The following is an 18,739-nucleotide window of genomic DNA, read 5'->3' as shown; positions in this document are numbered from 1 at the left end:
TCCGCCGGAGGGGGCATCGATCACGGAGGGCTTCTACATCATCATCCAAGCCCCTCCGATGAAGTGTGAGTAGTTTATTTCAGACCTACGGGTCCATAGTTAGTAGCTAGATGGCTTCTTCTCTCTTTTTGGATCTCAATACAATGTTCTCCCCCTCTCTTGTGGAGATCTATTCGATGTAATCTTCTTTTTGCGGTGTGTTTGTTGAGACCGATGAATTGTGGGTTTATGATCAAGTCTATCTATGAATAATAGCTGAATCTTCTCTGAATTCTTTTATGTATGATTGGTTATCTTTGCAAGTCTCTTCGAATTATCAGTTTGGTTTGGCCTACTAGATTGGTTGTTCTAGCCATGGGAGAAGTGCTTAGCTTTGGGTTCGATCTTGCGGTGTCCTTTCCCAGTGACAGAAGGGGCAGCAAGGCATGTATTGTATTGTTTCCATCGAGGATAACAAGATGGGGTTTTTATCATATTGCATGAAACTATCCCTCTACATCATGTCATCTTGCTTAAGGCGTTACTCTATTTTTAACTTAATACTCTAGATGCATGCTGGATAGTGGTCGATGAGTGGAGTAATAGTAGTAGATGCAGAATCGTTTCGGTCTACTTGTCTTGGACGTGATGCCTATATACATGATCATAACTAGATATTCTCATAACTATTCTCAATTCTGTAAATTGCTCAACAGTATTTTGTCCACCCACCGTAGAATACTTATGCTCTTGAGAGAAGCCACTAGTGAAACCTATGGCCCCCGGTCTCTTTCTCATCATATCAATCTCCATCACTTTATGATTGCTTTGCTTTTACTTTACTTTGCTTTTACTTTTTACTTTGCATCTCTATACCAAAAATACCAAAAATATTATTTATCATCTCTATCAGATCTCACTTTCGTAAGTGACCGTGAAGGGATTGACAACCCCTAAGCGTGTTGGTTGCGTTGAGCTATTGTCTTTGTGTAGGTACGAGGGACTCGCGCGTAGCCTCCTACTGGATTGATACCTTGGTTCTCAAAAACTGAGGGAAATACTTATGCTACTTTGCTGCATCATCCTCTCCTCTTCGAGGAAATCCAACGCAGTGCTCAAGAGGTAGCAACCGCCTCGTGGAATCCCGCTTGGTTGAGCCAGAAAAGCTCAAACCGTAAACATAGCGGGATGGGAGGGCGTTCATCGGCGGTGGGAGTAGGAGAGGGACATGGTTTGAACCGATCCGGGTAATCGCCCGAAGCGAAGCCAAGGGGCACCTGAGTTCCCATTCTGGGGAGACTAGGACGCGATTGAGGACGGATCGCGTCGGGTCGGCTTGGCGGTTCATCCAAGTAAATCTGGCGCTAGTTCGCTCAAGCTCACGGAGGTCGAGCTCCGTTATGCAGTCGTTGAACATCTGCATCCTAGGGCGGTTGATCCGGTTGTTATTCTTCTCATCCGGAGAGCGGATGAGGTTGAAGTCACCTCCCATGACCACCGGGAGGGAGGAAGCGGAGACCTTCTGTTGCAGCTCAGCGAGGAAGGTCGAGGAGCGGCGGTGGTCCGCCGGTCCATAGACAATGCTGACCTCCCATTTGAAGTTGAGCGTCTGTTCGAAGATCTTCATACTAACGAAGAATTCGCCCCGGTCCATACCACCAACCTCCAAGGTGGCATCCTTCACACCTAAAAGGATGCCACCCGAGTGCCCAGTGGTCCCACTAGAAGGGAGCCAGTGCCAGGCGAATAGGTGGGGAGTAAGACAATCTAGCTCGGGGAGGGAAAACTCCGTGCGCATGGTTTCCTGGATGGCGATGATGTCAATGTGCTCATCACGCATGTACTCAATGAGTTGGCGGCGACGGCCGTCATGGACGAAGCCGCGGATGTTCCGAAAGAGTACCCACATCTAAACCCCCATAGGGGGCTGCTTGACCCCAGAACGATGGAGGCGCTATGGGCCCTGAGCATGGCAGTGCGGGAGCGGGTATGGCCACGGATTTCCTCAACCGGCCCCCCTGTGGGTGGCTAGGGTGCCGGAGTGCGGAGGAGACGAGCCCGGGTCTCAGTGAGTTTTCCATCAAGGATCTCCCGGGCCTGGATGGCAGCAATCTATTCTAAGGGGGGGGGGCTAACTCCCCCCTAAAAACGACGGACGAGTCTGCAGCCACCTTGGCGAGATGGCCGAGCAGAACAGCCTCAAGAGCAGAAAACGAACAACTGGAAGAACTGGAGGGGATGTCGGTCGCACCTGGCTCGAGGTTCCAGGCCCTGGCCCGGAGCTCAGCATGCTCGGAGATGGACGACGCTGGGAAGCCAGCCGGGCAGTCGGCATCGAGACGGGCACTGCGGCGCGAGGCAGTCACCGAAGTCGACGAGGCCCGGGTCCGGCGTGTGTACGACACCGTTCGAGGCGGGTGGGAGGTGAGGGGGGTGACCACGTCCGCGGTGACCCCCAGGAGCAGTCGGGTCGGAGAAGCGGGAGCAGGAGACTCCAAGCAGGCGCCGGACCCTGGCCGGGCGGTGGAGGGCGGGTCTGGGGCAGGCGGGCCGTCCTCCAGCACCACCACGGGGGCGGACTCTGGGGGAGGGGGGAGCAGGCAGCGGTGGGGCCGCTCTAGGGGAGCCCGGCAGAGGGGGCGTGATGGAGGGAAGCTCGGCCGTCGGGGGAGCCGCCAGCACCAGGGACAACACATCCAGGGCCGAAGGCGGGGAGCCAGGTGCAGGGGTTGAGCAGGAAGAGCGCAGCGAGGAAGCCGTGACGACGAGGAGGCCGACGCTGGAGATATCACTCATCTCGGCCGAGGTGGTGGGGGAGGCAGCCGACAGCACTGCGGGGGCTGACTCGTTAGCGGGAGCCAGTGCACGCGATCGGCCTGCACCTGCGCTCACACCCCCACGGCTCGGAGGAGGATCGAAGGGGTCTCGTGAGGGGGAGCGGCCACGACCCGAGCGGTCGTCGTCGTCATCCGGGTCCTTGTGGCAGGAAGGACGTGGGCGGTGGTAGTGGGAGTCATCACGCCGGTCCGCGCCCCCGCCCCCAAAGTGTCCATCATCAGAGAAACGGGGGCGACCGACATGGTTGGGGGCCTCGGGGTAGATCTTGAGGTCGAATCCTAGGTCATTGAAGAAGACTCGGACGGTGGCACGAAGCTTGTCGGAGTCGGGGCATTTGACCTTGACCTGGACCTCCTCCTCTTTGTGGAGGGAGAGCTCATCCACCACCACCACCTTGCCAAGGATCTTGGACATACGGCGAATGACCCGCTCGGACCGGGCCACGTCACGAAGCCCCGCGATGAGGATCCAAGTAGTATCCAGGACAGCGACCTCCTTGGGGTCGACCTTTGGCTCAGAGATGTTGACCACGAGCATGTTCAGGGCCAAGGTGATGTTGTCACTGTGGGTGCAGAGGCCCAAGCTGATGGCGGCCGGGAAGACCACGGTGAAGGAGCTGGCAGAGGTCGGAGTCACCTGCCAGTCCCACACACGCCGGCACAGGTGGTTGAGCTCAGCCTCGATCATCTCCGGAGAAGCGACACCCACCCACACGACGGTGACGATTGCTACCTCTTGAGCATGCGTTGGTTTTTCCTTGAAGAGGAAAGGGTGATGCACCAAAGTAGCGTAAGTATTTCCCTCAGTTTTTGAGAACCAAGGTATCAATCCAGTAGGAGACTACACGCAAGTCCCTCGTACCTGCACAAACAAATAAGAACCTTGCAACCAACGTGATAAAGGGGTTGTCAATCCCTTCACAACCACTTGCAAAAGTGAGATCTGATAAAGATAATAAGATAAATATTTTTGGTATTTTTGTTGTATAGATTGGAAAATAAAGATTGCAAAATAAAAGGCGGCAGAAATAGCAAGTAGATAGGAAAATAATATGATGGAAGATAGACCCCGGGGCCATAGGTTTCACTAGTGGCTTCTCTCAACATAGTAAATTCTACGGTGGGTGAACAAATTACTGCCGAGCAATTGATAGAAAAGCGCATAGTTATGAGAATATCTAGTCATGATCATGTATATAGGCATCACGTCCGCGACAAAGTAGACCGAAACGATTCTGCATCTACTACTATTACTCCACCCATCGACCGCTATCCCAGCATGCATCTAGAGTATTAAGTTCATAAGAACAGAGTAACGCATTAGGCAAGATGACATGATGTAGAGGGATAAACTCAAGCAATATGATATAAACCCCATCTTTTTATCCTCGATGGCAACAATACAATACGTGACTTGCTGCCCCTACTGTCACTGGGAAAGGACACCGCAAGATTGAACCCAAAGCTAAGCACTTCTCCCATTGCAAGAAAGATCAATCTAGTAGGCCAAACCAAACTGATAATTCGAACATACTTGCAAAGATATTAAATCATGCATAAAAGAATTCAGAGAAGAATCAAATATTGTTCATAGATAATCTTGATCATAAACCCACAATGAAGGAAATATGCCCTAGAGGCAATAATAAAGTTATTATTTATTTCCTTATATCATGATAAATGGTTATTATTCATGCTAGAATTGTATTAACCGGAAACTTAGTACATGTGTGAATACATAGACAAACATAGTGTCACTAGTATGCCTCTACTTGACTAGCTCATTGAATCAAAGATGGTTAAGTTTCCTAGCCATAGACATGAGTTGTCATTTGATTAACGGGGTCACATCATTAGAGAATGATGTGATTGACTTGATCCATTCCGTTAGCTTAGCATTTGATCATTTAGTATATTGCTATTGCTTTCTTCATGACTTATACATGTTCCTATGACAATGAGATTATGCAACTCCCGAATACCGGAGGAACACTTTGTGTGCTACCAAACGTCACAACATAACTGGGTGATTATAAAGGTGCTCTACAGGTGTCTTCGATGGTACTTGTTGAGTTGGCATAGATCGAGATTAGGATCTGTCACTCCGATTGTCAGAGAGGTATCTCTGGGCCCTCTCGGTAATGCACATCACTATAAGCCTTGCAAGCAATACAACTAATGATTTAGTTGCGGGATGATGTATTACGGAACGAGTAAAGACACTTGCCGGTAACAAGATTGAACTAGGTATTGAGATACCGATGATCGAATCTCGGGCAAGTAACATACCGATGACAAAGGGAACAATGTATGTTGTTATGCGGTTTGACCGATAAAGATCTTCGTAGAATATGTAGGAACCTATATGAGCATCCATGTTCCGCTATTGGTTATTGACCGGAGATGAGTCTCGGTCATGTCTAGATAGTTCTCGAACCCGTAGGGTCCGCACGCTTAACGTTCTGTGACGATCGGTATTATGAGTTTATGTGTTTTGATGTACCGAAGATAGTTCGGAGTCCCGGATGTGATCACAGACATGACGAGGAGTCTCGAAATGGTCGAGACATAAAAATTGATATATTGGACGGCTATATTCAGACACCGGAAGGGTTTCGGGTGATCTCGAAGAAAACCGGAGTGCCGGAGGGGTTACCGGAACCCCCCGGGGACTAATGGGCCTTAATGGGCCCTAGTGGAGAGAGAGAGAGGGGCCGGCCAAGGCAGGCCGCGCGCCCCCTCCCCTTGAGTCCGAATAGGATAAGGAAGGGGGGGCGCCCCCCTTGCCTTTCCCCTCTCCCACTCCTTCCTTCCCCCTCCTATGGTACTAGGAAAGGGGAGTCCTACTCCCACTAGGAGGAGGACTCCTCCTCTTGGCGCGCCCTCCTAGGGCCAGTTGGCCTCCCCTCTTGCTCCTTTATATACGGGGGCAGGGGGCACCCCATGGACACACAAGTTGATCATTGATCTCTTAGCCGTGTGCGGTGCCCCCTCCACCGTAATCCACCTTGGTCATATCGTAGTGGTGCTTAGGCGAAGCCCTGTTCCGGTAGCATCATCATCACCGTCATCACGCCATCATGCTGACGAAGCTCTCCCTTGACACTCTGCTAGATCATGAGTTCATGGGACGTCACCAAGCCGAACGTGTGCATATCGCGGAGGTGCCGTACTTTCGGTACTAGGATCGGTCGATCGTGAAGACGTACGACTACATCAATCGCGTTGTCATAATGCTTCCGCTTACGGTCTACGAGGGTACGTAAATAATACTCTCCCCTCTCGTTGCTATGCATCACCATGATCTTGCATGTGCGTAGGAATTTTTTTGAAATTACTGTGTTACCCAACAGTGGCATCCGAGTCAGGTTTATGCGTAGATGTTATATGCACGAGTGGAACACAAAGGAGTTGTGGGCGTGGGTATATACATATTGCTTGTCGTCACTAGTTGATTCTTGATTCAGCGGCATTGTTGGATGAAGCGGCCCAGACCGACATTACGCGTAAGCTTACGCGAGACTGGTTCTACCGACGTGCTTCGCACACAGGTGGCTAGTGGGTGTCTGTTTCTCTAGCTTTAGTTGAATTGGATTAAATGAACATGGTTCTTTCTGAAGATCAAAAAGCAATCACTATACCGCGTTGTGGTTTTTGATGTGTAGGTCAGAACGGTTCTTGCTAAGCCCGTAGCAGCCACGTAAAACTTGCACAACAAAGTAGAGGACGCCTAACTTGTTTTTGCAGGGCATGTTGTGATGTGATATGGTCAAGACGTGATGAGATATAAATTGTTGTATGATATGATCATGTTTTGTTAAAGTTATCGGCTAAACTGATAGGAGCCTTATGGCTGTCTCTTTATTGCATAAGATGCAAGCGCCATATAATTGCTTTACTTTATCGCCATGCGATAGCAATAGTTGCAAAAGCAATAGTTGGTGAGACGACCATGTGACGACACGTTGATAGAGATCAAGATGATGGAGATCATGGTGTCATGCCGGTGACGATAGATATCATGACGGTGTTTTGGAGATGGAGATCAAAGGCACAAGATGATGATGGCCATATCATGTCACATATTTGATTGCATGTGATGTTTATCCTTTATGTATCTTATTTTTCTTAGTTCGGCGGTAGCATTATAAGATGATCTCTCACTAAATTTCAAGGTATAAGTGTTCTACCTGAGTATGCACCGTTGCGACAGTTCGTCGTGCTGAGACACCACGTGATGATCGGGTGTGATAAGCTCTACGTTCACATCAACGGGTGCAAGCCAGTTTTGCACATGCGAAATACTCGGGTTAAACTTGACGAGCCTAGCAGCAGATATGGCCTCGGAACACTGGAGACCAAAAGGTAGAGCGTGAATCATATAGTAGATATGATCAACACAGTGATGTTCACCAATGCAAACTACTGCATCTCACGTGATGATCGGACATGGTTTAGTTGATTTGGATCACGTGATCATTTAGATGACTAGAGGGATGTCTATCTAAGTGGGAGTTCTTAAGTAATATGATTAATTGAACTTTAATTTATCATGAACTTAGTCCTAATAGTATTTTCATATCTATGTTGTAGATCAATAGCTTGCGATGTAGCTCCCCGTTTATTTTTGATATGTTCCTAGAGAAAAATAAGTTGAAAGATGATAGTAGCAATGATGCGGACTGGGTCCTTGATCTGAGGACTATCCTCATTGATGCACAGAAGAATTATGTCCTTGATGCACCGCTAGGTGACAGACCTATTGCAGGAGCAGATGCACACATTATGAACGTTTGACAAAGCTCAGTACGATGACTACTTAATAGTTTAGTGCACCATGCTTTACGGCTTAGAACCGATACTTCAAAAATGTTTTGAATGCCACAGAACATATAAGATGTTCTAAGAGATGAAATTGGTATTTCATACTCATGCCCGTATCGAGAGGTATGAGACCTCTGACAGTACTTTGCCTACAAGGTGGAGGAGAATAGCTCAACCAGTGAGCATGTGCTCAGATTGTCTGGGTACTACAATTGCTTGAATCAAGTGGGAGTTAATATTCTAGATAAGATAGTAATTGATAAAGTTCTCTAGTCACTATTACCAAGTTACTAGAACTTAGTGATGAACTATAATATGCAAGGGATGACGAAAGTAATTCCCAAGCTCTTCGCGATGCTGAAATTGGTGAAGGTAGAAATCAAGAAATAGCATCAAGTGTTGATGGTTAACAAGACCACTAGTTTCAAGAAAAGAGCATAGGGAAAGAAAGAGGAACTTCAAAGAAGAAAGGCAAGCAAGTTGCCACTCCCATGAAGAAGCTCAAAGCTAGACCCAAGCCTGGAACTGAGTGCTTCTACTTCAAAGGAAATGGTCACTAGAAGTGGAACTGGCCTAGATACTTGGCAGATAAGAAGGATGGCAAAGTGAGCAAAAGTATATATTTGATATACATGTTATTGATGTGTACTTTACTAGTGTTTATAACAACACCTCAGTATTTGATACTGATTCAGTTACTAAGAGTAGTAACTCGAAATGGGAGTTGCAAAATAAATACAGACTAGTTAAGGGTGAGGTGATGATGTGAGTTGGAAGTGATTCCAAGGTTGATAAGATCACCATTGCACACTCCCTTTACCTTCGTGATTAGTGTTGAACCTAAAATAAATGTTATTTTGTGTTTACGTAAAGCATAATATGATTGGATCATGTTTATTGCAATACGGTTATTCATTTAAGTCAAGGATAATTGTTATTCTGTTTACATGAATAAAACCTTCTGAGGTCATACACCCAAGGTGAATGGTTTATTGAATCTCGATTGTAGTAATACACATATTCATAATATTGAAGCCAAAAGATGCAAAGTTAATAATGATAGTGCAACTTACATGTGGCACTGCCGTTTAGGTCATATTGGTGTAAAGCGCATGAAGAAACTCCATGCTGATGGGCTTTTGGAACCACTTGATTATGAATCATTTGATGCTTGCGAACCATGACTCATGGGCAAGATGACTAAAACTCCGTTCTCCGGAACAATGGAGCAAGCAACTGACTTATTGGAAATAATACATACTGATGTATGCAGTTCGATGAGTGTTGAGGCTCGCGGCGGGTATCATTATTTTCTGATCTTCACAGATGATTTGAGCAGATATGGGTATATCTACTTGATGAAACATAAGTCTGAAACATTTGAAAAGTTCAAAGAATTTTAGAGTGAAGTGGAAAATCGTCGTAACAAGAAAATAAAGTTTCTGCGATCTGACCGTGGAGGAGAATATTTGAGTTACGAGTTTGGTCTTCATTTGAAACAATGCGGAATAGTTTCACAACTCACGCCACCTGGAACACCACAGCGTAATGGTGTGTTCGAACGTCATAACCGTACTTTATTAGATATGGTGCAATCTATGATGTCTCTTGCCGATTTGTCACTATTGTTTCGTGGTTATGCATTAGAGACAACTGCATTCATGTTAAATAGGGCACCATCTAAATCCGTTGAGACGACACCATATGAACTGTGGTTTAGCAAGAAACTTAAGCTATCGTTTCTTAAAGTTTGGGGCTATGATGCTTATGTGAAAAAGTTTCAACCTGGTAAGCTCGAACCCAAATCGGAGAAATGCGTCTTCATAGGATACCCAAAGGAAATTGTTGGGTACACCTTCTATCACAGATCCGAAGGCAAGATACTCGTTGCTAAGAATGGATCCTTTCTGGAGAAGAAGTTTCTCGCGAAAGAAGTGATTGGGAGGAAAGTAGAACTTGATGAGGTAATCGTACATGCTCCCTTATTGGAAAGTACTTCATCACTGAAATCAGCTCCAGTGATTCCTACACCAGTAAGTGAGGAAGTTAATGATGATGATCATGAAACTTCAGATCAAATTACTACCGAACCTCGTAGGTCAACCAGAATACGTTCCGCACCAGAGAGGTACGATAATCCTGTTGTGGAGGTCATGTTACATGACCATGACGAACCTACGAACTATGAGGAAGCGACGATGAGCCCAGATTCCGCGAAATGGCTTGAAGCCATGGAATCTGAGATGAGATCCATGTATTAGAACAAAGTATGGACTTTGATTGACTTGCCCATCGATCGATGAGCCATTAAGAATAAATGGATTTTCAAGAGGAAGATGGACACTGATAGTAGTGTTACTATCTACAAAGCTCGAATTATCGCAAAAGGTTTTCGACAAGTTCAAGATGTTGACTACGATAAGATTTTCTCACTCGTAGCGATGCTTAAGTCTGTCCGAATCATGTTAGCAACTGCCACACTTTATGAAATCTGGCAAATGGATGTCAAAACAGCATTCCAATGGATTTCTTAAAGAAGAGTTGTATATGATGCAACAATAAGGTTTTGTCAATCCTAAAGGTGCTAACAAAGTGTGCAATCTCCACCGACCATCTATGGACTGGTGCAAGCATCTCGGAGTTGGAATATATACTTTGATAAAGTGATCAAAGCATATGGTTTTATAAAGACTTGCGGTGAAGCCTGTATTTACAAGAAAGTGAGTGGGAGCACTACACCATTTTTGATAAGTATATGTGAATGACATATTCTTGATCGGCAATAATGTAGAATTTTCTGGAAAGCATAAAGGAGTGTTTGAAAAGAGTTTTTCAAAGAAAGACCTCGATGAAGCTACTTACATATTGAGCATCAAGATCTATAGAGATAGATCAAGACACTTGATATATTTCCAATGAGTACATACCTTGACAAGATTTTGAAGTAGTTCAAAATGGAAAAGTTAAAGAAGGAGTTCTTGTTTGTGTTGCAAGGTGTGAAGTTGAGTAAAGACTCAAAACTCGACCACGGCAGAAAATAGAAAGAGAATGAAAAGTCATTCCCTATGCCTCAGTCATAGGTTCTATAAAGTATGCTATGCTATGTACCAGACCTATTGTGTACCTCACCATAAGTTTGGCAAGAGGGTACAATAGTGATCCAGGAGTGGATCACTGGACATCGGTCAAAAATATCCTTAGTGGAATAAGGAAATGTTTCTCGGTTATGGAGGTGACAAAGAGTTCGTCGTAAAGAGTTACGTCGATGCAAGCTTTGACACCAATCTGGATGACTCTAAGTCTCGATCTAGATACATATTGAAGGTGGGAGCAATTAGCTGGAGTAGCTCTGTGCAAGCATTGTAGACATAGAAAATTTGCAAAATACATACGGCTCTGAATATTGCAGACCCATAGACTAAACTTCTCTCACAAGCAAAACATGATCACTCTTTGGGTGTTAATCACATAGCGATGTGAACTAGATTATTAACTCTAGTAAACCCTTTGGGTATTAGTCACATGGAGATGTGAACTAATCACATAAAGATGTGAACTAGATTATTGACTCTAGTGCAAGTGGGAGACTGAAGGAAATATGCCCTAGAGGCAATAATAAAGTTATTATTTATTTCCTTATATCATGATAAATGTTTATTATTCATGCTAGAATTGTATTAACCAGAAACTTAGTACATGTGTGAATACATAGACAAACAGAGTGTCACTAGTATGCCTCTACTTAACTAGCTCGTTGAATCAAAGATGGTTAAGTTTCCTAGCCATAGACATGAGTTGTCATTTGATTAACGGGATCACATCATTAGAGAATGATGTGATTGACTTGACCCATTCCGTTAGCATAGCATTTGATCGTTTAGTATATTGTTATTGCTTTCTTCATGACTTATACATGTTCCTATGACTATGAGATTATGCAACTCCTGAATACCGGAGGAACACTTTGTGTGCTACCAAACGTCACAACGTAAATGGGTGATTATAAAGGTGATATACAGGTGTCTCCGATGGTACTTGTTGAGTTGGCATAGATCGAGATTAGGATTTGTCACTCCGATTGTCGGAGAGGTATCTCTGGGCCCTCTCGATAATGCACATCACTATAAGCCTTGCAAGCAATGCAACTAATGAGTTAATCGTGGGATGATGTATTATGGAACGAGTAAAGAGACTTGCCGGTAATGAGATTGAACTAGGTATTGAGATACCGACGATAGAATCTCAGGCAAGTAACATACCGATGACAAAGGAAACAACTTATGTTGTTATGTGGTTTGACCGATAAAGATCTTCGTAGAATATGCAGGAACCTATATGAGCATCCAGGTTCCGTTATTGGTTATTGACCGGAGATGAGTCTCGGTCATGTCTACATAGTTCTCGAACCCGTAGGGTCCGCACGCTTAACATTTTGTGACGATCAGTATTATGAGTTTATGTGTTTTGATGAACCGAAGGTAGTTCGGAGTCCCCTATGTGATCACGGACATGACGAGGAGTCTCGAAATGGTAGAGACATAAAAATTGATATATTGGACGGCTATATTCGGACACTGGAAGGGTTTCGGGTGATCTCGAAGAAAACCGGAGTGCCGGAGGGGTTACCGGAACTCCCCGGGGACTAATGGGCCTTAATGGGCCCTAGTGGAGAGAGAGAGAGAGGGGTCGGCCAGGGCAGGCCGCGCGCCCCCTCCCCTTGAGTCCGAATAGGACAAGGAAGGGGGGGGGCGCCCCCTTGCCTTTCCCCTCTCCCACTCCTTCCTTCCTCCTCCTAGTGGGACTAGGAAAGGGGAGTCCTACTCCCACTAGGAGGAGGACTCCTCCTCTTGGCGCGCCCTCCTAGGGCCGGCCGACCTCCCCCCTTGCTCCTTTATATATGGGGGCAGGAGGCACCCCATGGACACACAAGTTGATCATTGATCTCTTAGCCGTGTGCGGTGCCCCCCTCCACCATAATCCACCTCGGTCATATCGTAGCGGTGCTTAGGCGAAGCCCTGTTCCGGTAGCATCATCATCACGCCGTCGTGCTAACGAATCTCTCACTCGACACTTTGCTGGATCATGAGTTCATGGGACGTCACCGAGCCAAACTTGTGCAGATCGCGGAGGTGTCGTACTTTCGGTACTAGGATCGGTCGATCATGAAGACGTACGACTACATCAACCGCGTTGTCATAACGCTTCCGCTTACGGTCTACGAGGGTACGTAGACAATACTCTCCCCTCTTGTTGCTATGCATCACCATGATCTTGCGTGTGTGTAGGATTTTTTTTGAAATTACTGCGTTACCCAACACACAATTCATCAGATCTCGACAAACACACCGTAAAAAGAATTACATCGAATAGATCTCCAAAAGAATCAAGGAGAACTTTGTATTTAGATCCAAAGATAGAGAAGAAGCCATCTAGCTAATAACTATGGACCCGAAGGTCTGTGATAAAATACTCACACATCATCGGAGAGGCTATGGTGTTGATGTAGAAGCCCTCCGCGATCGATTCCCCCTCCGGCGGAGCGCCAGAAAAGGCCCCAAGATGGGATCTCATGGGTACAGAAGGTTGTGGCGGTGGAAATAGGGTTTCGTGGCGCTCTCGGATGTTTTCGGGGTATATGAGTATATATAGGCGAAAGAAGTAGGTCGGTGGAGCCACGAGGGGCCCACGAGGGTGGGGGGCGCGCCTACCCCGCTTGGGCGCGCCCTCCTACCTCATGGCCGCCTGGTTGCTTCCTTGACGTCCACTGCAAGTCTCCTGGATTGAGTTTGTTCCAAAAATAACTCTCCCGAAGGTTTCATTCCGTTTGGTATTCCTTTTCTGCGAAACGCTGAAATAGGCAAAAAACAACAATTTGCACTGGGCCTTTGGATAGTAGGTTAGTCCCAAAAATAATATAAAAGTGCATAACAAAGCCCATTAAACATCCAAAAAAGATAATATAATAGCATGGAACAATCGAAAATTATAGATATGTTGGAGACGTATCAAGCATCCCCAAGCTTAATTCCTGCTCGTCCTCGAGTAGGTAAATGATAAAAACAGAATTTTTGATGTGTTGTTCTACCTAGCATAATTCTCAATGTAACTTTCTTTATTGTGGCATGAATTTTCAGATCTGAAAGATTCAAGACAAAAGTTTAATATTGACACAAAAATAATAATACTTCAAGCATACTAACAAAGCAATCATGTCTTCTCAAAATAACATGGCCAAAGAAAGTTATCCCTACAAAATCATATAGTATGGATATGCTCTATCTTCATCACACAAAGTATTTAATCATGCACATCCCCGATGACAAGCCAGGCAATTGTTTCATACTTTTGATGTTCTCAAACTTTTTCAATCTTCACAAAATATATGAGCGTGAGCGATGGACATAGCACTATATGTGGAATAGAATGGTGGTTGTGGAGAAGACAAAAAAGGAGAAGATAATCTCACATCAACTAGGCGTATCAACGGGCTATGGAGATGCCCATCAATAGATATCAATGTGAGTGAGTAGGGATTGCCATGCAACGGATGCACTAGAGCTATAAGTGTATGAAAGCTCAACAAAAAAACTAAGTGGGTGTGCATCCAACTCGCTTGCTCACGAAGACCTAGGGCATTTTGAGGAAGCCCATCATTGGAATATACAAGCCAAGTTCTATAATGTAAAATTCCCACTAGCATATGAAAGTGACAACATAGGAGACTCTCTATCATGAAGATCATAGTGCTACTTTGAAGCACAAGTGTGGCAAAAGGATAGTAACATTGTCCCTTCTCTCTTTTTCTCTAATTTCTCTTTTTTTCCTTTTTTTATTTGGGCATTTTCCCCTTTTTTATGGCCTTTTTTTCTTTTCCATTTTTTTCTTTTCGTCCGGAGTCTCATCCCGACTTGTAGGGGAATCATAGTCTCCATCATCCTTTCCTCACTTGGGATAATGCTCTAATAATGATGATCATCACACTTTTATTTACTTACAACTCAAAAATTACAACTCGATACTAGAACAAAATATGACTCTATGTGAATGCCTCCGGCGGTGTACCGGGATGTGCAATGAATCAAGAGTGACATGTATGTAAGAATTATAAAGGTGGCTTTGCCACAAATACGATGTCAACTACATGATCATGCAAAGCAATATGACAATGATGTAATGTGTCATAACAAACGGAACGGTGGTAAGTTGCATGGCAATATATCTCGGAATGGCTATGGAAATGTGCTACGTCTTGAGCTTGCGTTGGTTTTCCCCGAAGAGGAAAGGATGATGCAGTAGAGTAGCGTAAGTATTTCCCTCAGTTTTTGAGAACCAAGGTATCAATCTAGTAGGAGGCCACGCTCAAGTCCCTCGTACCTGCACAAAGCGATAGCTACTCGCAACCAACACAATTAGGGGTTGTCAATCCCTTCACGGTCACTTACGAGAATGAGATCTGATAGATATAATATTTTTGGTATAAAGATGCAAAGTAAAAAGTAAAAGAAAAGTAAAAACAAAGCAAGATTAAAGTGATGGAGATTGATATGATGAGAATAGACCCGGGGGCCATAGGTTTCACTAGTGGCTTCTCTCAAGAGCATCAGTATTCTACGGTGGGTGAACAAATTATTGTTGAGAAATTGACAGAATTGAGCATAGTTATGAGAATATCTAGACATGATCATGTATATAGGCATCACGTCCGTGACAAGTAGACCGAAACGATTCTGCATCTACTACTATTACTCCACTCATCGACCACTATCCAGCATGCATCTAGAGTATTAAGTTAAAAACAGAGTAACGCCTTAAGCAAGATGACATGATGTAGAGAGATAAATTCATGCAATATGAAATAAACCCCATCTTGTTATCCTCGATGGCAACGATACAATACGTGCCTTGCTGCCCCTTCTGTCACTGGGTAAGGACACCGCAAGATTGAACCCAAAGCTAAGCACTTATCCCATGGCAAGAACTACCAATCTAGTTGGCCAAACCAAACGGTTAATTCGAAGAGACTTGCAAAGATAACCAATCATACATAAAATAATTCAGAGAAGATTCAAATATTATTCATAGATAGACTTGATCATAAACCCACAATTCATCGATCTCAACAAACACACCGCAAAAAGAAGATTACATCGAATAGATCTCCACAAGAGAGGGGGAGAACTTTGTATTGAGATTCAAAGAGAGAGAAAAAGCCATCTAGCTACTAACTATGGACCCGAAGGTCTGAGGTAAACTACTCACACTTCATCGGAGGGGCTAGGATGATGTAGAAGCCCTTCGTGATGACAGCCCTCTTCCGGCGGAGCTCCGGAACAGGCCCCAAGATGGGATCTCGTGGATACAGAAAGTTGCGGCGGTGGAATTAGGTTTTTGGCTCCTGTTCTGATCGTTTGGGGATACATGTGTATATATAGGAGGAAGGAGTACGTCGGTGGAGCACCGAGGGGCCCACGAGGCAGGGGGGCGCGCCCCGGGGGGGGGGGGGGGCTACCCTCGTGACCTCCTCTTTGACTCCCTGGAGTAGGGTCCAAGTCTCCTAGATCACGTTCGGTGAGAAAATCACGTTCTCGAAGATTTTATTCCGTTTGGACTCCGTTTGATATTCTGTTTCTCCGAAACACTAAAATAGGCAAAAAACAGCAATTCTGGGCTAGGCCTCCGGTTAAAGGTTAGTCCCAAAAATAATATAAAAGTGGAAAATAAAGCCCAATATAGTCCAAAACAGTAGATAATATAGCATGGAGCAATCAAAAATTATATATACGTTGGAGACGTATCAGGCATCCCCAAGCTTAATTCTTGTTCGTCCTCGAGTAGGTAAATGATAAAAAGAGAATTTTTGATGTGGAGTGCTACTTGGCATAATTTCAATGCAAATCTTCTTAATTGTGGTATGAATATTCAGATCAAAAAGATTCAAGACAAAAGTTTATATTGACATAAAAATAATAATACTTCAAGCATACTAATAAAGCAATTATGTCTTCTGAAAATAACATGGCCAAAGAAAGTTATCCCCTACAAAATCATATAGTCTGGCTATGCTCCATCTTCACCACACAAAGTATTTAAATTATGCACAACCCCGATGACAAGCCAAGCAATTGTTTCATACTCTAACTTTTTCAAAACTTTTTCAATCTTCACGCAATACATGAGCGTGAGCCATGGATATAGCACTATAGGTGGAATAGAAGGGTGGTTGTGGAGAAGACAAAAATGAGGGGAAGATAGTCTCACATCAACTAGGCATATCAAAGGGCTATGGAGATGCCCATCAATAGATATCAATGTGAGTGAGTAGGGATTGCCATGCAACAGATGCACTAGAGCTATAAATGTATGAAAGCTCAACAAAAGAAACTAAGTGGGTGTGCATCCAACTTGCTTTCTCACGAAGACCTAGGGCAATTTTGAGGAAGCCCATCATTGGAATATACAAGCCAAGTTCTATAATGTAAAATTCCCACTAGTATATGAAAGTGACAACATATGAGACTCTCTATATGAAGAACATGGTGCTACTTTGAAGCACAATATATGAGACTCGCTATATCATGGTGCTACTTTGAAGCACAAGTGTGGAAAAAAGGATAGTAGCATTGCCCCTTTTTATTTTCTTTTTTTGGGCCTTTTTTTTTCTTTGGCCTTTCTCTTTTTTTATTTGGGACAATGCTCTATTGAATGATGATCATCACACTTTTATTTATTTACAACTCAATGATTACAACTCGATTCTAAAACAAAGTATGACTCTACATGGATGCCTCCGACGGTGTACCGGGATATGCAATGAATCAAGAGTGACAAGTATGAAGAAATTATGAACGGTGGCTTTGCCACAAATACTATGTCAACTACATGATCATGCTAAGCAATATGACAAAGATGAATGTGTCATGATGAACTATATGGTGGAAAGTTGCATGGCAATATATCTCGGAATGACTATGGAAATGCCATAATAGGTAGGTATGGTGGCTGTTTTGAGGAAGGTATATGGTAGGTGCATGATACCTGTGAAAGGTGCGCGGTATTAGAGAGGCTAGCAAAGGTGGAAGGGTGAGAGTGCGTATAATCCATGGACTCAACATTAGTCATAAAGAACTCATATACTTATTGCAAAAATCTAGAAGTTATCAAAGCAAAGTATTACGCGCATGCTCCTAGGGGGATAGATTGGTAGGAAAATACCATCGCTCGTCCCCGACCGCCACTCATAAGGAAGACATTCAATAAATAAATCATGCTCCGACTTCATCACATAACGGTTCACCATACGTGCATGCTACGGGAACCACAAACTTTAACACAAGTATTCTTTAAATTCACAACTACTCAACTAGCATGACTTTAATATTATCACCTCCATATCTCAAAACAATTATCATGTTTCAATCTTTTCTTAGTATTCAAAACACTCAAAAGAAAGTTTCACAAATCTTGAATACCAAGCATATTATTATTAAGCAAATTACCATGCTATTAAGAGACTCTCAAAATAATTTAAGTGAAGCATGAGAGATCAATAGTTTCTTTAAAACAAATCCACCACCGTGCTCTAAAAGATCTAAGTGAAGCACATAGAGCAAAATTATAACGCTCAAAAGATATAAGTTAAGCACATAGAGCAAAACTACTTAGCTCAAAAGATATAAGTGAAGCACATAGAGCAAAACTACATAGCTCAAAAAGATATAAGTGAAGCACATAGAGCAAAAATACTTAGCTCAAAAGATATAAGTGAAGCACATAGAGAAAAACTACTTAGCTCAAAAGATATAAGTGAAGCACATAGAGAAAAACTACATAGCTCAAAAAGATATAAGTGAAGCACATAGAGCAAAACTACTTAGCTCAAAAGATATAAGTGAAGCACATAGAGTATTCTATCAAATTTTAATTCATGTATGGCTCTCTAAAAAGGTGTGTAAAGCAAGGATAATTGTGGCATACTAAGACACAAAGACACAAATAATACAAGACGCTCCAAGCAAAACACATATCATGTTGGTGAATAAAAATATAGCTCCAAGTAAATTACCGATGGAAGTAGACGAAAGAGGGGATGCCTTCGGGG

Source organism: Triticum aestivum, chromosome 1A, assembly GCF_018294505.1.
Source record: "Triticum aestivum cultivar Chinese Spring chromosome 1A, IWGSC CS RefSeq v2.1, whole genome shotgun sequence".
In the NCBI taxonomy this organism is placed as follows: domain Eukaryota; kingdom Viridiplantae; phylum Streptophyta; class Magnoliopsida; order Poales; family Poaceae; genus Triticum; species Triticum aestivum.
The sequence above is the reverse complement of the archived record's forward strand: the minus strand, read 5'-3'. Positions refer to the sequence as shown.